We start from the raw sequence: 27,436 nt of genomic DNA, 5'->3' as shown, positions 1-27,436 counted from the left end.
CGCTCAAGACCGCACGGTCCCAACACAAGCTCTTCTCCTGCCTGGCTCCCCAGTGGTGGAATCAACTCCCCACCTCCATCAGAGACACTGTCTCTCCACCTTCAAGAGACGCACTCTCAAGACGCACTTGTTCCGGGAGTACAACGGTACTTAGGAATGGTTTTCTGAACCCAATGCTAGTTTCCTCAAGGATCACAATGACTCTTGCTTAGAGACTTCTTACCCTTGTTGGTTAGTGGTAACTGATTTAAACTGTTGTATTTGCTGCGAAATATTCAATTTTAGTTAACCTTATTTATATTTTTACTGTTGCTTGCTTTTTCTGCAAGTATACTTGCACTTAGAGATTCATGTTGTTTAATTGTAACTTGCTTAACTACATGGTCTTATGGTTCTTCCCTTTGACACTTATTTTTTTGGTTGTTCACAATGTGTGCTTCTTGTTTTGGCTACCTGCAATTCTTTGGGGCTATCTTGTTGTTATTATCAGTGACCTATGCACTTTGTAAAGCTCTCTCTTGGAAGTTGCTTTGGATAAAAGCGCCTGCTAAATGAATAAATGTAAATGTAAATGTATGCCAAGTTGACATTCAGAAAAGACGAGAGTGTGGAAAAGGCTGTTCATAGTTTTGACCTTTAAAAACAGACGAAGTGAGAGATCATTTTGCATTCAGAGCAAACATTCAGGTTTTAAAAGGGGTGGCTGTCTTCACCTGGGGATTCGATCTTTTATCCATTATTCTAAATATACCCTTCAGAAAGCACAGCATACAACTCTGGACCTTTATTATTAACAAACTTTACATTAAAAACTCGTAACGTGTTTTATTTGTATTAGATTTTTTTTTTACCAGTGAGCTTGATGCTTAATGTACATTGAGCTTAATAGCTTGTGATAACCCTAAGCCTAACTAGCATTATCTGAGATTGGAGACATGGAGATAGTCATGGTGGTTATATGAACTATTCTGTTCATAAACCCTTCCACACAGTGGCACACATCAAGGTAAAAACAAAGGAAATACTCAAACTTCTTCCAGTGAGCTGTGCTCAGACAGGAGAGAGGGCTACTTCCAGAATTGACTCAGTTTGAACTTGGCATGAAAGGGAATAACAAGCTTTTTCTTTCTCTGTTAGAGATTGATTTAGACCAAACCTTTCAATTGTGGTACCCATTATTGAGTTTGACATGGCTTTGCTTTTTAGTGGGTGTGATAGGAAAGGTAGTGAAAATAACACAAACAAAAACAGTGTCTAGGGGGTACTTGAGTGACTGCTCAGGGGCAAGGTCTGATATTTATGTCTTCAAAATCAAAATGTCAAGATCACAATGGTAGGCTTTGTCTCACTGGGCCTTTAGAGCTTGATGTTGAGGACAGAGCAAACCAGGGGTATGTATGCTAATGTGTCTGAGTCTGTGCATGTGTGTTTGTGGGTGTGTCTTACCAAACTTATTGCATTAATCTGTGATTGTGTGTGTGTCATCTGTTCTTTGATCTCCTGTTCTCTCACTTCTTCTCTCTCTCATGCCTGTGTTTGCTCATAACTGTTTGTCGACCTTCACAGAGTCAACAGATTTCCAATCAGAAAACATTTAATTTGCCCAACTAGTGCAGTGCCATAGATTTTTTCTGCCCGTGATGCAGCTGGTGATTAAGATGTTGGTTAGTTGATTCGGTGTTAACTTAGATGGAGTTTGTGCGCATGCATTTTCACAGTTCAATTAGAGATATTACTGCACATCCACTTGGATTATTAACAAACATGTTTATTCATGAACATTACAGTTACTTATTTACACTGATAATAAAGTATCCACTTTATATTGTATTGCTTTTAGTTAAGAGGGTTGGGTAAAATTTGTAATAATACTGTGAAATGATTTGCTGAATTAAAAACTGATTGACTGATTCAGGCAGCGTATTGGTGAAATACATTTTTTGTGAATAGCTCATCAAAACAATTTCACATGCAAGTTTTTGGGTCCTGTGTAAGACAAAGACTTCATACAGTGCCCGGTTCTCAAGATAATTGAGACACAAAACTCAACATGCACACAAACACACAAACAGATAGAGAATCATGGAAGTTTTATGGGAGAAGTGCCAATCAAACAATAACTATAGTCCGTGTCCATCATAAAAGGGATGGCCACTGTGGCATCTTCCTGAAAAAATAAGTATTTTTTGCTATTTGTTATTTACAATGTCCTTGTAGTGTGTGACTTCTGGAGTAAATAACAGTGATGTGGAAGATGACTGAGAGCTAGGATGGTAGATACCAACTGTGTGACTTCATCTGTGGAGTACACTTGGGCTGCAGTGAAAGACCCATTATATACTGTGTGAAAATGCAAACTAGAGAGAGAGGGAGAGAAAGAAAGAGAGACAGCGAGAAATATAGTGTGCAGGAGGGACATGAAAGTGTGTGTGTTTACAGTTCATTGGGGAAACAACAGAGATGATATGAGAGCCCTTCTGCTCCAGTTAAACAGTGAGCTCTTTACTGAAGAGCACTCTGCTTTTATAGCAGGGAATCACACAAGGACACATGCATTTTGGCAAACTCCCAAACACAAACACACTCAAACAGACACGTTAATGGAACATATCTATGATAACGTAAATATAGTCTCACTCTCTCTTGCACACACATACACATTCTCTCTCTTTTTCTTCTTAATCTCAACATCTTGCTTCCACATAACCGCTCTACTGGAGGACAAACTTTATAGACATAGTCGTGTGTGTGCCTGTCTAAGTGCATGAGTGCATGAATGAGTGTGTGTCTGTGTGTGTGAGGATGGCTGTGTGCATTTATCATCAAATGTATAATGCTGCGACCCCTGACTTCTGACCTTTATCCATTAAACCTCCCACCCTGACTGGAGTGCTTCTTTTCCGCCACTCAGGAACAACAGGGCTCCACACAGGGCCAGTGGATGGGATATGAGTTACAGCTGACCCAAGGCAATGGCATCTGCACTTCTTAGGGGGTGACAGAAGTTCAGGACATTTCAATGACACAATTGTAAGAATGCCTGCTCTACACCAAAACTTCAGAAGTACAGACAGTGAAATAAGATCCCCTGTCTTTGAGTGTCCATCTCTGGGCTGTCTTCCGTTCTCACACTCCCACTGTGCTGTTGTTTCTTAGTTGTAGATGACAGGTAATACTGCATCTGACTGTTTGCTTTTAAAACTAATAATCATCCACCAGAACCAGCTTGTTGAGGCTATGGAAGATGGTTATGTCAGGCTCATCTACTGAAACAACACACAGAACAGCCAACTAGACAGTATAGCATCTTAAACTACCTCCGCCTTTTAAAAATTTGAATATCTTTTTCTCTCCATATTACCACCACTTGGACAGCACTCCCTCCCAAGTCTCTCGTTAATGGATTGGCATTGTCCATCTATGATGCTATTTCGCTAGCCTCTAGCGATTATAAATCCAATGCAAGGTGAAGCAAGTAAGCACTTTACTGTGGAGTGTTGCAGGGCCATAGTCCACCACTCTAACACCATGGCATTATTTTGTAGGGTGATTGTGATCCATTGATGGATGATGGCCTATAATAAACATTGTTGAATGTATTCCAAAAGTCAAACCAATTTCTGCAAAGGTACATAGATAAATCTGCAGCACCGTTTAAGCATTTAAAAATACTGTTTCTCCAGCACAGCTTGCACAGATATACCGTACAAACTTCAGGACATTTATAGTCTCAAAATAATAAATGAATCAGATAGCGAGTCTGCAAGTGTGCAGACAGCAATTTCAAAGTTGGACAACTCACTGACATTTCCAGTGGCCAGCAGGGTTTTAGATAAGAAACCCAGGTGTTATGTCCCTCAGGCCCTCGTCCCCAGACACAGGGACTTTCTGAGGGGTCACATCCACTCCTGGGTCCCCATACAATACCATCAGGACAATATTGACCCCACTCCTCATCTGTCCCCTCTTCCACATCTAACAGCAAGGGACAAGAGAGGGAGCGAGGACAGAGAGACAGATATTGACAAGGAGGAAAGGGACAGGTAGACTGTCTTCTACTAACCTGTCTCTGCCCTCCTACGTACTTCCGCTCAATTTGGATTTTGCTTCTGTACTAGGTCTGGGAGTTTGACTTTGAAGTCGGTTTTCAGAAACAATTTTTTTGTAGGTCCAATCAGCGAACAGAGGGAGTGGCTGAGAACAATGACGTTAATGTCGTGCACTAGTTTGAGTAGTCCAGTAATGGCGGCGGAGAAAGATGCAAGCGAAGCTATTCTGCTGTTGTGGCAACGCTGCCGAATATAAGTTAAAGCCGCAGCAAGAACATTCCTTGCTGAGTTTTGTTGGTGGCCGTGATGTTGTGGCCCTCCTCCCCACAGGGTTCGGGAAAAGTTTGATTTTCTAGCTACGGCAGCTAGCTCCGTTACAGTAATGGTGAAGGAGTTGGCTAAGGCGAATGCTTGCGATTGGTTATGGCAGATCAGAGTGGCTCTGGGCAGATCCAATAGTTTTAAACTTCAACAGAGGACCCACATTCAAGGAAGTTAACGCTTGTCAATGGAGCAATCCCAGACCCTCTGTACAAATGAAATGTACGAGGGTCTGGTTAGGACCAGGCTACTCTTCTACCTCCTGTCCTCCCGAAATCCCACTTCCCTCGTTCTCTCAGTTCCTTTATCGCACTGCTACAGTTTTCAACGTTAACTTTCTTATGACCTCCCAGTAACTCTGGCCAACAAAGCACTCTGAATAAGCAATGCTTTCATGAGGGTGTTAGGAATAGCGTGGGAGAGTTAAAAATGTTCTGCAAGTGTGTACAACATCTGTTGCTCAGTATAAAAGAGTATGCAAACTAACGGAGCACCTGCTTGATGGATAAGTAGATGCCTGAGTACATTATAGTAGAGGTTCAAATCATGGACTGTATTGAAAAGATGGACAACGCATCTCCACCTCCTCCCACTGTACAAAAATGAAGCCAAAATATCCCAGATACAGGTGCTGCCATCTTGTGCTGGTGGTGATGTCATTTCGAGCCAGAGTCTGTGCAGTAGTGATCAGGTGGTGGAGCCGCGATATAGAGGTTCCGCCCATACACCCGCCCGACCGAATCGCGAGCACTGGCTGGTCTAATCTTTAGGGCTGTCCCCACTCAGTCAACTAGTCGATTTTCTGGTCGATATGTTCTTGGTCGACTTGGTCGATTTTTTTAGTTGAGCTGATCTGATTCCCGCTTGTGTCATCATTGCTGAATTAACTAAATGTTCTACAGAAAAGTAGATTATATTATTTAGCCTAAGACAAATAAAGCAACTCTCAAAAATATAGGCTATAGTTTAAAGAAAAGGTGTTACTATTTTCCCTTTCGTTAATCTGCCCTTTGTTTAGTTTAGGTATTTTGCACACGGCACAAGCACAGTTGGCTGCAGAACTACAAACTCTGCCATAGCCTTCTTTGTCGGTGTTATTAGTCAAAATGGCAAATACATCTGTGATATGGGAGCATTTCTTTAAAGTACATCTACATTTACAAAGTACTGGGCGACTCGAAAAACGTTGAATGCAAACTCTGCCAACAACGGTTTATTTTTCATAGTTCGACGTCGAATATGATGTAGCCTTCCACTAGTAATGTGTCTTTCGTGAACGATTCATTCATTTTGAACGAATCCTTACAAGGACTCGGGAGTAACGAGTCCTCTCAAAGAGTGATTCGTTCATTTTCTCGTGGCCGCGCATCGGGACTGTTGCATTAGGTTGTCGTAGTAAACAGAAATGATTTGTTCATTTCCTGACTCGGTCTTCGGGTAGGCTAACGAGTCTTTGGATAATTTTTCACGTGACCTGCATAGGCTCTGTACTGGTGGCTCGAGGAAACGAACGATTCGTTCATTTCCAGACTCGGTCTTTCTACGAGTCTATGGATACATTTTTCACGTGTCCCGCATATTTTAGTAGAGGAAACAGTTTCCTCATTCCCTTTCGCTTAAGTAAGTAAAACGTGAATGATATTCGCTCAAGTCATCATACTGACTAGTTTTGTTATTTTCACTTTACATTTACACTAATTGTTTGCCGTGATAATTCAATGCTAGTGTGTTAATAAATGACCAAATCATACAAACTGTCATGATACTTATTTTGATGCAGGAATTTCTTTTGAAACATGTAGGCCCAATGTCATTTTATTTATGAAGCTGAATGTGCAGCTGAAGGGTTAGGGTGTTAGTAACTAGCAGCATGTAGCTTAAAACTTTGTCAACAGCCACATGAGATTTCATTTAATGCTAACGTAAAATCATCACTTAGCGTTGGTGTGAATGCCTCTTTATAGATAGGGTTAGGGTTCGCACAATCAGGGGTCATGAGGTTAGGGTGTTGAGTTGATAAAGCTGAAGGCCTGTCTGTGCTTGGCCTGCAGCCTACATTATTTTTAAATGATTTCAGATCAGCTGCACAGATGAGAGAGTGATTGGAACATGAAGTGTACATAAGACAGCGCAGGCAGAGAATGTTGCGTCCTCTTCACAATCATGGGCAAGTCAGCTCATTTTAGACAGTGGATGCCCACTGTAGGTATCAAAATACACATTTTCTTTCACTTATTGGCAGAATCTCTTTCTGCTCGCTTTGTTTATAGTATGTTTTTCTGCTCATTGGGCTCTCTCTGTCCCTCTCTCTGGTTCTGCCTCTTTCTGTTGTGAAAGAGGCAGAACCAGAATCTGTGTATCTCTATCTATCCCTCACCACACTATTGTTGTTGATGCTTTTTCCTGATGTGAAGCTGTAGGCCTGTGGTGACACTCCACTAGCTGGCTTGAGCTACTTCAAAATTATCAATGATTAACTGTCTGCCACTGAATTAGCCTTCGCAAAGAAAATGTTGTCTAGCGTTGCCCCAATCAATGAACAGCTGGCAAGTAACAGTTAACAGTAACAGTATTTAAAGCCTAGCTGGCTTGCTCTACCTTGGAAATTCTGATTATCCGACTAGAGCTATGCCTCTATTTTCAATGACTTGGCAAAAGCCCCAGTGTTAGTCAGTTAGCTGGCTGGGGCTAGCAATCTGTTAGCCGTGAGTTTTTTGGCTAGCACAACATTAGCAGTCCCAAGCTAGCCTCAACATTAGCGTTACAGTACTCAACTAGCTGTCTCAACATTAGCAGTATTACAGTCCCCCGCTAACTGTCTCAACATTAGTAGTGTTACAATTCCTAGATAGCTGTCTCAACATGAGCAGTGTTACAATCCCCAGCTAGCTGTCTCAACAATAGCAGTGTTACAATCCCCAGCTAGCTGTCTCAACATTAGCGGTGTTACAATCTCCGGCTAGCTGTCTCAACATTAGCAGCGTTACAATCCCCAGCTAGCTGTCTCAACATTAGCAGTGTTACAATACCCTGCTAGCTGACTCAACCCTTTCAAAAAATAAGTAAAATAAAATAAGTATACTAAAATATGGATAGTACACTTTTAGCTCACTTTTGATATACTTTTAAAAAGTATGCTTAGAAAATAGTTCACTTTTGATATACTTTTAAGTACGCTTTGAAAATAGTTGATATACTTTGAAAATAGTTTGATATACTTTTAAGAAGTATGCTTAGAAAAATGTTCACTTTTGATATACTTTTAAGTATGCTTTGAAAATAGTTGATATACTTTGAAATCAGTTTGATATACTTTTAAGAAGTATACTTAGAAACTGGAGTAGGATGTATGTTTTCTATTACTATAAAGCAAAAACAGTCAAAATACTTTTAAAGTATATTACAGGTAAAACATTTTAAATCCATCTTGTATATTCTAATTATTTATGTCAAGGAAAATCTATTATGCATTGCACATTGAATCTTTTTTGGTACTGAAGCTGTAATCTTAATTACTACCAAAACACTTTGAAGCCCTATACTGTTATACTAATAATTATCAATTGGAGTATTAATGGAAAGAAGAAAAAAAAACTACTTGAGAAAGAAGCAGGCAGAAGGGTTGCATTATGCATTGAAATGCAGTGAAAAAATGAAGATAGAGTGGCTCACTGGCTGGTCAATTCCCATGATGCAAGGCGGTAAATAGTGTTAAAATCTGCTGATTAATTTGCAGTTTGTTCAAAATACAAATGTAACTTCATGAATTTCGTTTTTTAAATGTGTCTGCTTAGAATGTAGTGTTTTGTTGCGTGATAATTGTCATTGTTGTGCTGGTTTACCATTGTAACCTTGAGTTAAATGACTGTTACATTTGATCAGAGCTGGATTTTTTGACATGAGTGCATACACTGTAATTAGCTTCTTCCAGCTAATAATTTCCACTGTCTTGAAAGTATTTCAAAGTATACTTTGAGGTACTTTAGGAAGTATATTTAATGAACTGACAGTGCACTACACAGGTTACTTTAGAGTATTCCAAGTCATACTTTGAAGTACTTTAGGAAGTATACTTCATGAACTGAAAGTGAACTACAAAGTATTCAAAAGTAAACCTTAAATACACAATAAGTGTACTTTAAAGTGTATTAAATGACCTAAAAAGTGGGTCAAGTCAGTTTACTTGGTACAAAAAAAGTATATAAATAAGTACACTGCTAGGATACTTTAAGTACCATGATAATGGTATACTTTTTATACTTGGTTAATTTGAAAAAAAAGAAGTCATTTTAGCAGACGCTCTTATCCAGAGCGACTTACAGTAAGTACAGGGACATTCCCCCGAGGCAAGTAGGGTGAAGTGCCTTGCCCAAGGACACAACGTCATTTTGCACAGCCGGGAATCGAATCGGTAACCTTCAGATTACGAGTCCGACTCCCTAACCGCTCAGCCACCTGACTCCCTACTAAGTATACTTACAAATTAAACTTGAAGTATACCTATTTTTCGTTAGGGAACATTAGCAGTGTTAAAATCCCCAGCTAGCTGTCTCAACATTAGCAGTGTTACAATCCCCTGCTAGCTGTCTCAACGTTAGCAGTGTGACAGTCCCCATATAGCTCTGTCCCAACATTAGTAGTCTGCTACATGTTCTCCTTTAGCGCTTCACTGAGTTTTAATTTGCACTTTGACGCTGCTGGGCCACTATCAGCTACCTTGACAGTCCCGTGACTCGGAGGCCCTTCCAGCAAACCCTGTCCTACACACAATCACACATGCACACACATACTCTAAAGCCAACACACACACATGTATTAATAGCCTCTATACACTCTGTTCGACCTGCATATACTTACAAAATACATACTTTTACAAACACATCAATGCATAAATGACATGCTTACACACAACAGGCAGGATCCAGTAATTTTCAGGATGTGCCTTGACTTCCTGGAAGTCCTAGATCAGATGGGAGCTAGACAGGTCACAGCCAATCATCCGGGGTCATGCCTCACACCGCTATTCTACTCTGCTGCCTCGCTGGCTCTGCAGAACACATGTCACTGGACTGGGCCGCTCAGTAACACCACATTAACAAAGTGTGGGACAGCTTTAATCAGAGAGAGATGTGTGTGGGTAGAGAAAAATGCTGTGTGTGTGTGTGTGAAAAGATGGAGTGAGGATCCACAGGATCCATTCATCTCAACAGCAGCGATAATGAGTGGGATCGGCCATGCAGAGCTCCCTCTGGCCAGGGCCCCTGCTGCGGTAGATGCAGCTCACAAGAGGAGTAATAAGACACGGGAGGGGGGGAGGGGGAGACAGCGGAACAGCAAATCTGTGAAGCACTCCAAACAAATGAAAGGCCATCCACATCACATTACTCTTGCTAGCATTAAGAAGAAATGCTATAATGAAGTACAACATGTATGTTCTCTCTAAATTTCTTTGGTCTTGTTTTATGCACTTGACTCCATAAATTCAGAAACTTTATCATCAAACTGAAACACAATTAGGCTTATATGGCAGGAAATCTTGGCATTCTCCATCTGACACTGAGCCACTGACAGAAGACCACTGTCCAATGTACTGCCTGTCCCCGACAGCTGGATACTATGTAATCTCCCTATCTGGAAATCTCACATATATTCCCTTTTCCCTATAACCCTAACCCTCCCATAGATCGACGTGGGAGAATCCGGACTGGAACAAAGGAATTCCAAGCAAATCTATCTGCCATTTATCGTCTTATCAATCTGACACAAGCTCCAACCATGGCAGTTTGAGCCATGGTTGAGGATAAGGAGGTCTTTGAGCTTGACGGCCTGGGGGACAGGAAGCTGAAACCAACTGTGAATGAGGCTATGCTACGGGAAAATTCAGATAAAGGGTTTCAAGTTCTGTTCTGCTACTATGGATCATACTTAATATAAATGGGAGGGTGTGGAGGGCAGCAACTGTTACAACTCAGTTGATACTGTGTTGCAAAAGCTGCTAAGGAAGCTAACCTTTGAAGTATTCAAAAGCAAGATAATTTAAAAATGCAAAAACAAGACATCGATAAAGCTATACAAAAACAAGCCTGTAATAACAAATTATGTCCTTAACAAAAGGGTACAATGTATAACCGTTTACAATGTTAGTGGGAAAAGGGTCTTACTGGAAAGGTTTCCAGAAAGATCCTTTTCAGCATAGGCGGCACTTTGAATCGTTTTATTTTATTTTTTTTAAACATATTTTCTGAAAGTTCATCTGTGGATATACATGGGCCCATACACCTTAGCACCCAGAGAGTATAGAAAACTCAGAACCCCTCAGATCCACATGTTAAGGAGACGACAGGCACGTTCTACACTGTCACTCTGTCCTTCCATCACCCCCTTCAACATCACCTAAGAGCACAATTACTAGAGTAACCACTAATTGTAATTAAAAAATACTTGCATGCAATGTAAGTTAAATTGATATCATGTGGATATGGCTGAGTATCTTATACTAAGTGCAGGGATTTGAATAAGGGCACGGAACAGATACAAGCATGTGCAGAGTAAGATTGTCCAAGAAATAAGCGAGCTAGTGCGAGCTAGTGCATGCTGTCTAATCAGTTACTTGTGGTGGCTCTGCGGTTGTGTCCTTTCTGTTTCTCCCACAATAGTCCCAGGGCAATGTATTATTTTATGGAATCCCTACAACATACATGCATGCCTTTAGTACCTGCCCATAAGCTCAAATCACCACCTGCAATGCATGTAACACCTGCCCGTGCTTAATGCCAGATGGACATTGTTCGGTTTCACTATAGACTGTGAACTAGACTTTGGGTCAGAGCAGTATGGCAAGCTACAAGTCAATTGATAGCCAAGAGCTCAACACCAAAATAGTGATGGGCGTTCCTTTGAAATTGTATATATATATACATTTTATATGATTTATATTTTATTATAAATGCCAACCTGAGATAGATACCTGCACAATTACAACTTTGCAAAGTGCCTGGTTCTTGAGCAAATCATTCCTCTAAAGTCCCACTAAAATCCCACTATAAAACGTGCAGACATACACACAGACACAGATTTCTTGAATTATAGTATAGATTGCTGGAGCATCGAAGTGTGGGGAGAAATGGGACAGACTATGCAGGACCCCAATGATGGGAGGGCCCTTTAAAAGCTTGGAATGAAAATGTGTTGAATAAAAAAACAGACATAACCAAATTGCTACCTATTCATGGGTCCTTGTATTTAGTACATGTTAGAAGAAGGGGTGACTAAAGGTGTTTAATTAATAAACATGGGCCTACTGAGGGTTGTAACCAGGGATGACATTTACAGAGGTGCAATATTATACATTTAGGATGTATAATAGGATCAGAATGTCTGTCTTACTTCAGCATGGATTTTTCCCTGTACTGTCTAACTTCCCTTTTGTAATAGCCCTCGGCAGGTAAGCAATACCGTGTGTCTACTGCCCAGATGTTAAGATTTTATGCACAATACATCAGGACTTACAACACTGGCCAATGCCTAGGAAAACTAGTGTTTGACACGACTGCTATGTAGACAATTGTAGGCGGGAATTTATTACATATTTTAAAATATGTTACTTAGACTATAATTTAATTCGATTCATGCATGTAGTATGTCGTATAGGCTAATGTGTAACCATAACACTAAAATAACTTGAGGAACTAAAATAACTGATGAAACTAAAGGAATTGCGGGCAAAAATCTGTCAGTTCTTAGGTTTGTTCATCGGTTTGCGAAAGACTTCAAGAGGTGTTGGCGGAAGACGGAGAATCAACCGAACAAATCTTTTTTGGGGGGAGGATTCAGTTCATTTCGTTCACTTAAAAGATGTGTTCAAAAATAATCGAGTCGTTCGCGAACGACAAGTCACTATACCAAAACACAAGCTCCCTTTTTACAAATTAGCCTGAATAATGGGCGTGAAAGAAGTGCAGCCCTTGTCCCGGAGACTAAAGTGTGGGTGAACCCCCCCCCCCCCCCCCTCCTCCAAACAATACTGGGTCCAAATAATCCCCAAATAATTATATCCCAGTTAGTGCGTCAAAAATAATAGGCTAACGGAAGAGGGGATCCCTTTCATAACGCTCAATGAAGCAATCGCCGAGCATTCAACATCGTTTCACCTTCCAACGGATAAATAGAATAACAACACTTTATACCAATGTTGCGGACTCGACCATTTAAATACTAGACTTTAGGGAGAGGAATTAAGACGCGTTTTTTCTTACCTCTATGTAGCGGAAGAGAACGGATCTCCTTCCGAAGGAAATGTGTTGACTCCCGGTTAAAGGGATGCGTGGACGTCTGATCATGCGCAAGAAGCAAGACTGATGCTGCTACCCCTGTGAGAGAAGGTACACTGGATATTCAGATAACAGAAACGTCTCTCATCTGATGGATCTTTGTCATTGTCCCTCCCTCTCCTCTTGCGCAGTTTCTGGCCTACCACCCGTCTGTGCAACGCAATTTACTACCACATGCAGCTCTTGTCGCATTCAGATATGCTTTACCACACAAAATCTCTCTCTCTCTCTCAAACACACACACACACACACACACACACACACACACACAACATCCCACTTTCCTTTCTCACACGCACCTGCTCCTTCACGAATGTCCTTTTTCCCTTAAACCTGAACAGATTCAAACTGTAATTCTACCAATTAGAGGAAGACAAACCACAGCGGCAGCAGCTTGCCTTGCTTTTGTTGTGACCTGCTTTTCCTCTACTCGGATGTGGCTCATTTTTGTTCGGGAATCAGCGTCCCCCCTCTCCCTCTGTGTATTTCTCTCTGCTCCTCCCGAACGGGTGGGCAGAGCACGCTCCCCTCCCCCTTCACGCCCCACTAATGAACATCTCATGCCACAATATGCACACAATCTCATTGTCGCGTCGGACCACGGCCGACCTTCCCTAATGATTTCCTCTTACAGCGATTACACCGCCTTTGCGCACCTGCGCTCCTAGACGCACAACTCAGACAAAACACACAGGGCCCCGGTCCTCACTAGCATGTCACAGGCCCCGATTAGACATGCTAGGTTGAGTTCCAGGGCTTGAAAAAAAGTACATAAATAAAGGGTGCGTCCCCATATGTAAAACCTTTGTAGCCTACTGTATCAGTGCTAATACCTTGCTGGTGTAGCTCTCAATAGGTCTAATTAATTAGCAATTTAACATACCTCGTGAGTAAATTGGGTACAGTAGCCTATGTGTGAATTAGAAAAACATTTAAATAAATGTGACTATATCTGTGCCAAACCTAAATGCATGTTAAAAAATATTAACTTTGCAGATTAGGTTTCCATAACAACAGGGACAGAGTCAAAGCCTCCATTTACAAAGACTTTAACAAACTAACTTGTAGGCTATTTACAACAAGTGGTGACTTCAATATTTATTTTGACCTATTTGAAAATGTTACTTTTCTGAATGTACTTTGTCAGTGTCACGTAACCGCCAGTGGCGGAACTAGAGTTTTATACATGGGGTGTCCAAGGGGTGGCCAAGGCTACTTCAGGGGGTCCAGAGTCCAGAGTCTTGAGTCACTGTTTTCATTAATATATACAGTATAATCTGTCTCTATAAGGGCTGGAACATCCAAAGTATTTTTAGGAAAAAAAGCTCAAGCAGGGATTTATAATAGTATTTATGTGTTACAGAAATAACACAGTGCATAGTTTATTTACAAAAAAAGTGAATTTACACACCCTAAAAAACACTCCAATTTGACTTGACAGGTAGCAGAAATCACACAGAAATGGACTGCCCAACAACATTACAAATTTACAGTATAATATTTATGTTCATATATATTATGTTAACTAATAGCAAAGAAAGGTTTTGGAATTGGCAAATCAAGACAAAATCAAATCTGTGTGAGAAGAAACCCATGTATAATTTTAGAATGTCAGTGTACAAGCTAGTAGGCTACACAGTGGAGGTATTATTTATTATACCTACTAACACAGATGTAAACACTGTTACTGCCACAATGTTACGCCGGTTAACGTTAGGCAGACCAATGTCTTCAATTGATGACTTGCGATCTAACTAGACAACATTCCCAATCAGGGTGAACATTCAAATTCTCTAAAGACCATAGCATTACACATTTCAAAACAGAACGAACACAACACTCCAAACAATGCTTATTTAACTAAGCTAATGCCTTTAACTTAGTAGCTTTTCAGCTTGCCGCAGGGCATTCTGGGTACTGGTAGGCCAATATAAATATGGCCGATACTTTGTTTGTGAAAATCTTGATATTGATTTTGGGATAGTGACATGGCTGGTTAGCTAGCTAATCTTCTTGTCAAACATACTGTAAAATTATATTTACTGTTTGTCAAACGTACACAATGTTATTGCCTTTGAATCTTGCTAGCATAAGGTTAGCTTTCGGGCTAATAGCTCAGCCAAGGGAAAGCCGGTGTTGGTTCTATGAGTTGAGCGGACTATAAAATATCAGAGTTGGCTGACGTTATAAAACATTAGATGTGTATTGCAAAATGCCTGAAAATATAAATTGATGTTGTAAAAAAAAAAAATGGGCAAGTGACTAGGGGTGGGCGATATGGCCAAAGTCTTCTATCACGGTATGAGTACTTTTATATCACGGTTACGGTATATATCACGGTATAGTAATTGTTCTGTAAATTCAATTAAGAAATGGTACAAAATAACCATATCATACTTCATCATCACACTCGATTATTTTTTACAAACAAAAACAACTGCCTCACATGAGACAACACTTTAGTTAAAAACAAGAATAAAGTTACGAGTACGAGCGTTCCGATTGGCTGAAGCGCAGTCATACCATCCGCGTGGTGACCTACTCACAGCTCAATACGATCCTAATTCCCTCAGACAAAAATTTCAAAATGAGCGAAAACGATCAGTCTGAGTTTTACTATCCATATCTAACTTCGGTTTAGGCGTATCAACCTTGTTAAAGCTCGGTCGATATGTTAAAGCCTCAGTTTGATATTTCCCAGCATGACCTCACTCTCAGTAGCCTTTACTAGTCATCCTAGATCAAGAATGCTAGCAACGCCACCAGTGTAATTTTACAACAATAATTTTATAACAGGAGACATAAAATTTGAACAACAAATCAAATTGGTTACCTGCAGAATGGGTCATCAAATATATAATTAATTAGCATCAACATGAATGTGGTCCGCTTAGACAAAATACACTCCACATCGAAAATTCTGTCAGACCAATGCAATTGTGCTCCAAGGTCAAACGAAAATAGCAAATCAAATAAAAGTTAAACTACAATTCTAAATATCGCAAGAATGCGATTTTTATGATGGCTTATATACAATATGACATTTAATTGACACGTGTAATACAAAAATATAGTATGAAAGTATACCACGGTTGAAACGGTACAACCAAATCTCTCCCGGTAGACACATTTCTACCGTTGTACGGTATATACCGTCATACCGCCCAGCCCTACAAGTGACCATGGTATAAGCAGGACCATGGACTCAGCGGAAGCCTCCGCTACGCGTCGGACGGTTCACGCCTCTGCATCGTCCATTATAAGGTATAATGTACACTTCGTTGGGCATTATCCCTTACTTATACTGAGTGCTTCTTCTAAAATACAATTTGCTATGATTTTTGGAGGACGTATTGACAACCTGTTCATCCTCTGTTAAAAATGTACTCTCCTCATGTGTAAATACGTGTAATAGTATATCTGAAAATCAGTTTATTCTGAAACATGACTTAACACTTTGTTGACAGGGGCGGACTGGCCATCGGGGATACCGGGGGAATCCCCGGTGGGCCGACGGGGTTGGGATGGTCCATAATACCAGCCCACTTCCATCACTAATCTTACATCGCCGGCACCTCCAAGTATTTTCTATATTACACAGCTTGAACACGTATAATTTGCTCTAAGATCATTAGAAGTCTAAAATCACTGACTGAGTTTTATACTCCTCCTCGTGATCTGTAGTCACACTCATGGTGCCTATTTTTCAAAAATGTTCTGAAGTGTCTTCTGAAATGTGTTCTTACGGATTTCGGAAGTTCAACATAAGAAAAGATATGTATGATGTCATTTATTTGTTATCATCCAAAATAATGTTAAGTGTATGGATTTTTCCAGGTAGGCCACTGACTGGTCATTAAGTGCGATACATTGAGTTGGCAACGCGAGTGTACTGAGTGGGCCACTCGCCTTGTATTGAGTGGGCCGTCAAACTCCCGGGCCACTTTTTCCCCCTAGTCTGCCCGTTTGTTTAGATGGCTCATGGTAGTTTACATACATACTAAGCCTACTGGCTATGCTGGTAACAATATTCTTGCCCCACCCAAAGCACTCACACTACTGCAATTGCAAGCTCATCATTATAATTCTCTGGAGGACACATGCTTAAACATCCATCATAAATCTTCACCAAAATCAACAAAAAAGACAATAAAGAGAGTGCATGTGGTTAAAACATAATATTTTTAAAGTTATTGTTCATTTAAGTTATCATCTTTCTAAAGTGTATTGAATAAAAAAAGAAACAGCATTTCTCATAGATTTAAGGCTTACCCATGCTGGACCTTCAACTGTCATATGATCTCAACTGTTAGGTAATGTATTAAGTGACAACGCACACAATGAAATGACCAAACAAACGATGTCAAATGATGTGTCTGTGGTGAACAATTTCAAACCAATGTACTTAGCTTTGTTCTTTAAAGTTCACCTAAATCTTCCGTGAACGTAGCCCAGATGCCCCCCTCTTCCCCACTTCCTCCTTTCTCCTCACTTACGAACATTGACAGGCACTCAAGCACTGAAAACAAATGGACTGATTACACCATCCTAACCACGTTGGGAAAATGTAACGCACCTTCCCATAATGTATTTTTATCTGCAATTTATTTCTAGAGCTCATTTAACGTGCTGCCTTTGGGTTATTGTGACCCTCCGCCGTGGTGCAAAAGGTGTGACCCAAAGGCAGACCATGGGTTATATTAAGAAGATCGCACAAAGACTACTTAGTGAGCAGGTTGTGTTCAGCTGCTGCACATTAAATGACCATCTCCACACCTGTATTCCTTTGGAGAGTCAAATATATTCACTCTATATGTGAGTCAATGTATAATGTACTTATTGAAGTTAATAAGATGATATATAATTTACATTTATGCATTTAGCAGATGCTTTTATCCAAAGCGATTTCCTCTTCTATCGCTTGTCTAGTGATAGTAGTAAGTAGCAATCTCTTTAGTTAGCTACCACCAGGGCTTCAGATAACCAGTCCCAGACTGGTATCTATCATGGCCCCAAGTGAGTGAATATCTCTGTGATGAGTTGGCTTGAAAGGTGGGCAGGGTATGTGGGGTCATGTGACTGTGTTGTTCAGTTGTAGTTAATTATTGGGAGGGGAGAGGGTCATGGAAAGGGGTTGTGTCTTGTCGGTCGCTTCCTGGTCAGTAAAGATAATGAAGTGAAGTTACAGGAAATTCGGTAGATAGCTAATTTGGAAAGTGTTATGATAAAACAGTGATGACAGTGGTCCTCAGTCTAAGGTGTCCCTGGTCCTCAGTGTCATCGGTGCTCTGTCTGAGTGTCCCTGGTCCTCAGTCTGAAAATGTCCCCGGTCCTCAGTTTGAAAGTGTCCCTGGTCCTCAGTCTAAGGTGTTCCTGGTCCTCAGTGTCCTTGGTCCTCAGTATGAGTGATAGCCAGGTGTGACAGCCTGGGCTGCCCCTAGGCTGGGAGACATCTCCAGTTTCTCCAGGCCTTTTAGACATCATTAGGAATCACAACTATTGATCTTCTCAATCTCCTCCCCAGCAACAGATGGCTGCAGCCTCAGCACCAGCCCCAGGGGAGAAGTCTTTCCGCCAGCGCCCTGGGATTATCCATTGATTCCGTCCAGTATATTGTGATGTAGTCGTAGCATGCTGTGTATGCAATGGCAATATTTCATTCAGTGTGAAATGTCTCAGTAGTGTGAAAGGTTAAGCAGTGGCATTGTCATTCTCTGGTAAAACATGATTCTGGTGACTTGTTTTTTATACCAACCTAACAGTATTGCTATCACATGTTGAAGGCCATGTCAAGGGCAATCCTATTTACTGAGCAAAAAAGGCATTTAGGTAGGGGAAAGAAATCAATTCTGTTCAACCATTTGGATTCTAACACTAACACTAGCAAGCTTCAATCTAGGAAAATATAAAGTTTTGCTAGCCTCTCAGCACTGGCTAGAAGATTGGGAAAAGAGAACATGTCATTTTCGCTTCCAGACAGAGGTGGAGGAAAAGGAATTAGGTTGAGAGGAAAGGAAAATATTTCATGAAGAAATGACCACACAGCCCAGACTACAAAAATACAGGAGAATTGTCGTGTGCCTTCAGGGCAGAATTAAATTGTGTTTGGTCAGATTCAATAAATGGTTTATCTATAATGTGTGCGTATGTGTGTGTATTCTATGAGTAAAGAAAACTAGCACACAACACACACAAACACCATGCACATACACACCCTTCCATTCCCTTATTCCATACCTGTGCAATATACTGCCCTGCAAAGCATGCAAATTATCTATATATTATTATATTTGTTTTTTTGTTTGTGTTTTTATTCTGTTTCTATCTTTTTTTCCTAGACATGTCTACAACCCAGACCTTTGAGGATCCCTCCCTCCTTCAATGTCACTCACCTCTGTTTACAAGCGGGCCACATGGGACAAGCCTAGGGATCCCCACAGCAGCTCCACAGTGGGCCGCAGACTTCCAGAGCCCAAAATATGACAGCTCGTGGCTGGCCAGCAGCCCCGGCCCCCTCTGGATCCTGGGGCAGGGATGAGAAGCAGCACTGGGCTGAAAGCCCCCGCAGGTATTAGTCTTTGTCAAAAAACATGTCAGCAACACACTGTCACAGACTATGTTCTTTCACAGATACAGGAAGGAAGACAGAGGGAAGCCCTAGAAAAATCATTCAGTTGATTTAACACTGTTGAGGGATGTTTAAGAAGCCGATCCTAGAAAAAAGAAAACAATTATAATTTAGAAGGTACTGTTCCCTCTTTACCTCACATTTTACAGCTGAACCCCAACAAAGACCCACACACTAATACTAATGTGTGTGAGTGTGCACACTAGTACAAATGTGTGTCAGAATTGTCCCCACTCAGTCGACTAGTCGATTTTCTGGTCGAAAATCTTTTAGATTTTATTACTTGAGCTGCAGTATGGCAGTGTGAGATCTGATTCCTGCTTGTGTCATCATTGCTGAATTAAAGAAGTTAATACAGAAGTTCTACAGAATTCGTAGATTATATTATTTAAGACAAATAAAGCAACTCTAAAAATATATAATTTAAAATAAAAGGTGTTACTGTTTTCCCATTCGTTAATCTGCACTTTGTTTTGGTTTGGTAACTTTGTCAGTGTTATTAGTCAAAATGGCAAAGAAATCTGTGGTATGGCAGCATTTCATTAAAATAAATTTACAAAGTACCGGGTGACTCGAAAAACATTGAATGCAAACTCTGCCAACAACGGTTTATTTTTCATAGTTCGACGTCGAATATGATGTAACCTACCACCTGAAAAATGTAAGTTGGCCTAGCCCTACGTTGCTCATGCTAACGCGCTGGGTTGGAAAATGAATATGCCTATTATAAGAATCACATCCAAATCGTATGACATTATCTTCTCCAGCCAAGACAACAAAATCTTTCTCTGTTGCACCGTTCCCCACTCAGCTTCTACGTAAGTTCGCATGCTGCAAGTTTTCAGGCAGTGATAAGCGTGCTCTGATGCATGTTAAACAAACAATATTTTTAATTTGAAGTACATTGTAAAAGATACTAAATACCATCGGCATTCGGTTACAACAGGACTGGTGATACGAGTCTTATTATTAGTAGGCTATTGTCGGCTGAATCTGAAATGTCCAGCAGCCATTGAGTCAGATCGCGAAAATGTTTGTACGTTTAGTTTTTTTGTGAAAAAAAAGTGTTTATAAGTTCGATTAGTCGATTTTTAGACGCCTTAGTCGAGTTTTGGTCGACCAAAGAAAATCTTAGTCGGGGACAACCCTAGTCAGAATGCAGTGTGTGTTTGTGAGACTGTGTCTGTAACAGGTTGCGTTACGTTAATTGTCAATGTATCAGAAGCATCTTCTTCCCTTTCTTGCCCACACAGGGTTTGAACCAGGGTCCTTTGACTCCTGCACGCACGGAACGACCACCTCTATAAACACAGCCAGCTATGCCGCTAAACAGGAGGGAGTTCAACCAACTTCTTATTCACATGTACATATAGGCTAGGAGATATCCTGTCCCCACCTCTCATATGCGAAAGACTGCAGTTGCACCTTCATGATCATTCTCACTCTTCACAGTGTGTTCAACAAGATGTGTTCTGATTGTTTTTTATTACAGATAATAGTGTGGTTAGAAAGGGAATGTGAAGAATTGTTCTCTAGATTCTTCTCCTAAGGTCCTTCTCAGCTTTTACTTCTTCCTCTCCTCTTTCTCCCTTTGTCTCCGATTTACAATAATCATGATAGAGTAAATAAGATTTAAAACCATAAGTTTGTATATAAAAACCCCTACATACACTGGCACCAGTGACGTGCGGTCAGGGGAGGCAGTGTAAAATAATAATTTGTCCACTGATCTGTGATAGAAATACAATTATTGGATGACTCTAATGATTTTTATAGCCAATATCGCTGAATTTGTGTATTTTCCAGTTCAAATACGGGGGAAGAAGTAGAAGGAGGCAGCGACTAGCTGTGCCTCCTCTCGTATTGCGCAATCCCACACAAACTGGGCTGAGACGCTATTTTTTTTGCTCAACTTAAGCACGTGCAATTGAATTGGACTTTCAATCAAAACTGGAAGTGATAAATCATGGAAGATTGATGCCCGGAATTAAAAGATTTGCTTTAAACGACGAGAAAGAAGATAACAAAATGATACAAAACCAGATGAGAAAAAATTACGTTATTTTAAAGAATAAAACATTTGTCTTTTTGTTATGGACTGTATATACTTCCATTTCTATTGAATGAGTATGAATTGTGATGGTAAATGAACAACACGGAGGATGCGGAGCAAATGCGCTCTCTCTGAGCCTCTATAAATGTAACGCTCTTCTTTGGCCAAATATGCGTGCGTAAAGAATGCTGATATGGGATGTGAATCATAACCATTAGTCAATGTGCAAGCAGCCAGTATGGTGAATTGATGCTGCTTTGTTGAATTAATATATTTGTAAATCTGACTTTGAAAGATTCAGTGCCTCCCCAGCCACGAACCTCACCGCACGTCACTGACTGGCACTAATGTGTGAGAGAGAGTGTGTGTATGTCACAAGCAGACCTAGAACAGAAAGATCCTCACTGTCGAACCTCTTATTCCACCCTGAGAAGTGAACCTCCTCTAGTGGGCTGCATGTGTGGATACGCTGGCACTGCCAACAGTGCAATCTGCCTAGGAGACATACGGTTGGGTGTGTGTGTGTGTTTCAGGTCTGATGGGTGGTATCAAGTCAGCACACACCTGGGCCAAACCATGCGGAACAAAAAACAACACCAACACCTTGGTTTCCCACTGTGTGGGCTGTCTTTCATACTGAAATGCAACTGCACACACACAAACACACACAAAAGATAGAGAACTGCCGAGATTTCATGAATGCCCTGTATAGATCGTAGGTCTTATTTTCATGCTCTTCATGATCTGCATCCTTTCAAGAGGTTTCCTGATGGAGGGCAGGAATACAAGAATATTGCACGTCGCTTGTGCTCGTTTTTCTCATTCTCCAAATACAAGTCTCTTTCTGTCACCTTAAAAAAAATCTGCAAACACAGCCAAAAAAACTTTGTGAAGCAGTACGCTGAATATACGCTGAGCCAAGCATGAAAGTGGGTGAGATTTCAGTACGTTTTCAAGTTCTGCTCCTTAGAATGTTACATACACTGATTGTGTTATTGTTCCAGCTAATTCCTGTGTTGCATTATGGCCTTGTAGAACATGGCTCACAGTGTGATTTCTTCACTGTCTAAAAGCAGTACTGTATATTGTAAAGATTAGAACAGAACGGGGGGCAATACTGTGTATCCTAACCAAAGATGAAGGCAGTACTGTGTATCTTAATGTTTGTTCATCGTTGTGGTTGATGTTGTGTTTATTTGAAAGAAATGCAGGCTTGCAGGGCAAAATAGCGTTTGAAAGTTGCAATTCCGTTTTCGTGCAAAATCGTTTTAAACTTAAAACTAACCAATTAATTCTTGATATCCAAAATTCGAATTTTTGATATCCAGAATTGCATTTTGGATATCAAGAATTCGAATTTAGTTTATAAAGAATTCAATTATGGATATCAACAATTCATTGGTTAAATGATAAAACGGCTTGCCATAAAAGGACATCCTCGGATTTATATAATTATAATAATTAACCTTGCTTAGTGTGCACACTGTTAGATCCACTGGATAACAATTCCACTGCTCATCTTACTGGTATGATGTTGCAAAAACAACGAAAGAAAAAAACATCCGCCAAATTCATGAACGCTTGAAAATGTGTTCCTACGCAGCAGAAGTTTTCTGAGCTGTGCTCCCCTGGAAGAGCTTTCTTAAGTTGAAAGTGCGTCCTCGTGCTCCTGAATTAGCATATATACACGCCCCAACAACTCCTTATAAGAGCACGCAACAGCAGTGACGTGCAGTCAGAATTGATACAATTAGGAAAGCAACCAGGGGCGATTTTAGGCACAGGCGGACCGCGCACAAGCATAAAAAAAAAAGAATCTGCACAGTTTTCTTTTATCTGTCATTTCACTTTGTGGGGAATTGGCATATTGGCGGCCCCTTCAGGCAGCTGCAGGCACCCCTGCTTGCTTTTCCGTTGTTTGTGTCGCCAGGTAGTAGCGGTCCTCATTCCGTGTACTCTCGGGGGGCGGCCGGCAGGGCAGGGGGCGGCACGAGATGTATTTGTCCCGGGGGGGTGGGGGTGGGTGCAAGTGATAAACTCGCCCAGGGCACCCAATGTGCTAGGACCGGCACTGAAAGCAACAGGAACGCAAGTTATATCCAAGCGAAAAGCAACCGGTGCACAGTTAGCCTGGCTGCCAGCCCAACTTAGCCCCGCCCACACAAAAATGTGGTCGGGAAGTTGGGTCTGGGGAACCTCGGTTGGGGAAAAAACAATCAAATGTCCGAACCAATCAAATTTTCAGGCCGGGCTTTATACGATGATGGACAGATGATCAACAGTAACGTAATCAACCACGTCACCAAAGAGCGCTTGGGTTGAATTTGTTTTCAACAAACAACATATTAAGTTGCTCTGATTGGTTGTAGGTCTATTGAGCGAAGAGGCATTTGTTTTACGAGTTCGGTTGAAACACGCCCCATACCCACAGCCCAACGGGGAGTTCTCAGACTCATATTTTGACTAGAATTGTATGGAAGGCCTTGTGGGCAAATATTAAGACGCCCCGTGTGTTAACCACGCGTAATTAACGCTGACTTTGCGTGCAAAGACGGCGTCCATTGCGCCGACTTCCATACAAAGTTGGCGTCTTTTTCGCCTCAAATTGAACCGTGCCACATGACACGTTCAAAGCACGCCTCTAAATAAACGTGTGCTTTTTGAGACGTGTTGAGCAGACCACACAAAATTAACGTCTGGTTTGGCTAAATCAGCGTCTAGTTTTCGAAAATTAAAGTCTGCTTGCTTGAATCTCCGATGGGAAATTACGACAACATGTAACATCTAATACGTAAGTAAAGTAGGTCTTAGGATGCTCGTGCGAGATACAATGTTGGTTATCTAGTTAGCTATTAGTATGAAGTCGGTGGTCACAATTGCAATGCTGTCTGGCTTGGAGCTTTGTGAACTTCCCTTGCACTGCGATTGCGTTGCCTCAGTATTGTGCGCAATTTGGTTTCACTGCCAACATTCCACACATTTGTATAAGGCCGCCATGAGGTGTGTAGCCAACCATTGCTTGTTTAACGCTGCCACCAACTAAGTTTGCGCATTTGCCTCTTACATTAAGGATGTTGGCAGTGAAACCAAATTGCGCACAATACTTTACTATAAATGACAACATATGTTTAAACACAAACCAGTTTTAGTTCAATTACAGTTGAAATTACTTGAGAAAGAATCACTGTTGACGGCTGGCTGGCCCTAACGTATAGCAAACCGCAACTTCCACTACTCACCGGAAGTTGCACCCACAATAATTTCTACAGTAGACTTCCTGAGAATAAGGTGGATAGGCCTAGTCTGTTTTTTGCTATGTAGGGCGGGGCCCTCAGGGCTTGTGATGAACACTCCTGAGTTTTTAAACCTACAGTCTGTGTGTCTGAAGTTTCAATAGCTACAGCATAGTATTTTTGGAATTCTGGTCGTGTTCTATACTGCCCACCACTGTGACTTCAGAATAGAGTCCAAACAAATAAGGCAGGCTTACTCGACTTAATTAAAATGCACAGAGACTGATTTGTGTGACTGAAAAGTGTGTGGAAATACACAGTTTTTATTTTATAGATAAATGGTTTGTGTGGAAATGTGCCTGCTTAATACAAGTTTAGACAGAAATAATTTCTAATGTCTCTGTGAGAGGTAGAGGAGTTACAGGGAGGTTTCTCAGGCCAGTATTGTTAAGTTACAACTTTAAGGTTTTGGACCTCTGTAAAAAGATTCCGGCACTAGCAGTAATCTTTGGGGAGAATGCATGCTATGTTACCTATTCTAACCGGTCCACAGGGTAACCTTATTAGCTGCTTGCTAGGGATGCTGAATTACTTATTCTAACTAGTTCAGAGGTTAACCAGATTAGCTGTTTGTTAGGGCCGGTCAGTCATTTAATGAATGGATAGGCCATGGTTTATCTGACGCTGAACTATGACTGATTGTGACATCCTTATAATTCATATTGAAAGCTGCTCCTATTGACTTGTCTTGAGAGTCATAATATAGATTAATATATTTTTTGTAGTTAATTAAGTCCTTAATTAGACTGGTTTACTTTCTGTACACACCCTAAGCATATTAGCATTTACTGAGCATGACAAATACTTTTTACATTACTGTATACTGTAAAGTAAAGCGCATATCTTCCATTCTTTGTCTTTTGTGGTATCCTGCTTTTGTAACAGTGCAATTTCCTCCTCTATTATACTGTCTACTTGTTGCCCCCCTCTTTTCCTGTGTCACACTGTTTGCCTTACTTTCTACTTCTCTCCATTTCTGTTTCTCAAGGATCAAGCAGAGTTTTTTTTACTTCTAGCTGTAGGAAATATACTGTATGATGTTTTGTCAGTTTGCCTGACCGCTCAAGTCCTCGTCCAACCTCTCCTTACTGAGAGGCACCAGTGACGAGCGCCTGTGATGCCATTTATGTATTTATTACCAAGTGTTGTTAGTCATATTGTTAATCTTAGGGAGCTAAATCACGGCCAAATGTTTTGTTAATTCGAAACAAAATCTATGGTTGAAAGCTTGACGTAAGTTTTGGTGTAAAGCTTGAAAAATCCATGTATTCAAAGAAAAATTAAGTGTACCAATTTTTTTTCAGGTTGGATACAATTTTAATTAAATTCTGGAATTATTCTGAATAAGTAATTAATTTTAATTTTTCACTTTTATATTTGCATATAGTTTCACATTTCATGTTTTCCAATTATTTTTATTTTTTCTATGGCTTAATTTATTTATTTTATTTTTGTTAGTTTTTTTTTGTTTCATAAAAAAAAAAAACTTCAAATTTAAAAATACTTTTGGCCCCGATTTGGGTAGGTGGCGTGGCTTCAACTCAATTTCAACTCCTCCAACACAGTAGGTGTGTTCGACTTCATGCAACGCTGGCGTTGCCTGCAGCCCGGCTGACTTGAAGCAGCCAATGGCATTCTCAGCTTCAAGTCAGCCGGGCAGCAGGCGTCTGCGGCGCTGCATAAAGTCAGTCCATGTCGAACGCACCTAGTGTCATATTTCTGCGTATCTATGACACGGGGTCATTATTCAGACTCGGATTTTACGGAGATCACTAATTAGACGTGTGTGGTAAATATTGAGATGATAGTTCTCCTTAGTTATAAAGAGTTAAATCAGAAAAAAAAAATATATATCTCAAGAGCCAACCCTTCCATAGCTGGCAAGAACCTGGCCTGTATAGACTACACCTTATATTGCCTGTGTGCATAGCCGCGGCAACATATTTTATCAGGGGGTGCTGGGGGGGTGGGGCTTAATGTTGCGGGGCGGCAGGGACGGACTGGGAGAAGAAATAGGCCCTGGACTTTGATCCAGACCGGCCGACCAGAACCGACCCCCGTATACGACACCACTGCTGCCCTGCTAATTCATACACCTTCTGTGTTTGATGTGATGCGAGTTCGGGTGTTTGATACTTGATGCGAGCACGCGTAGCAAAGCATTGGGTCTTTACTTAAGCGCAAAATAGTTGAGCTTAATGTAAAATAAACAGCCGTTTTTCAATTGGTACCTTGTCTAGTGAAAGTGATGTCTTTTTGTCTCATAATTGTTCAGCCCCACCCTTACGTTTCTCAGCCTGGTTTTCCATCGTTATTCTTCTCCCAGTGCTCTCGATGGCAAGTCCGCTACTGCGGGGCTGTGCCGCGGTGGTGGATTTTCAAGTCATATCATTTTTTTAAATTCTCGTGCTGTCATGGGGTGCAGCATCTTTTTTCTTATTTATGTTTACAAGAATGCTGCTTGGTGTTGGTGGCAAATAATAATTAATGGTTGTTATTTAAAGGTGGTTGAAGTGAAAATCACCCAACAAAAACATATAAAAAATACATTTGGAAGCTTCTATATTGTGAATTTCCGTAAAATCCAAGTCTGAAAGGGGCAATTGATTGCTAAACCGATTTTACCTTGTCATAGTTGAATAACGACAGTTCGGTGGGTAAAATGAACATACAGTGAATATCAAAGTCCATTGACACCTCTTTCCTATGCAAATCTCCAAAAGAAAATATTTGGCTCTAAAACGCTAGCTTTTCAACAAAGC

At 40.8% G+C, this 27,436-nt stretch overlaps 1 protein-coding gene across 1 annotated transcript in view; it reads right to left on the bottom strand.

Moving 5' to 3' along the window:
- cntn2 (contactin 2) overlaps positions 1–12,707 on the bottom strand; it is a 51,697-nt gene extending 38,990 nt beyond the window's left edge. Inside the window, exon 1 of the mRNA XM_084704697.1 lies at positions 12,626–12,707. The gene's annotated coding sequence lies outside the window, so the exon portion shown is untranslated. The remainder of the gene's footprint in view (positions 1–12,625) is intronic.
- Between the last annotated feature and the right edge of the window lie 14,729 nt (positions 12,708–27,436).

This window comes from Hypomesus nipponensis, chromosome 9 (genome assembly GCF_054491055.1).
Source record: "Hypomesus nipponensis isolate SF chromosome 9, ASM5449105v1, whole genome shotgun sequence".
In the NCBI taxonomy this organism is placed as follows: Eukaryota; Metazoa; Chordata; class Actinopteri; order Osmeriformes; family Osmeridae; genus Hypomesus; species Hypomesus nipponensis.
The sequence above is the reverse complement of the archived record's forward strand: the minus strand, read 5'-3'. Positions and strand labels throughout refer to the sequence as shown.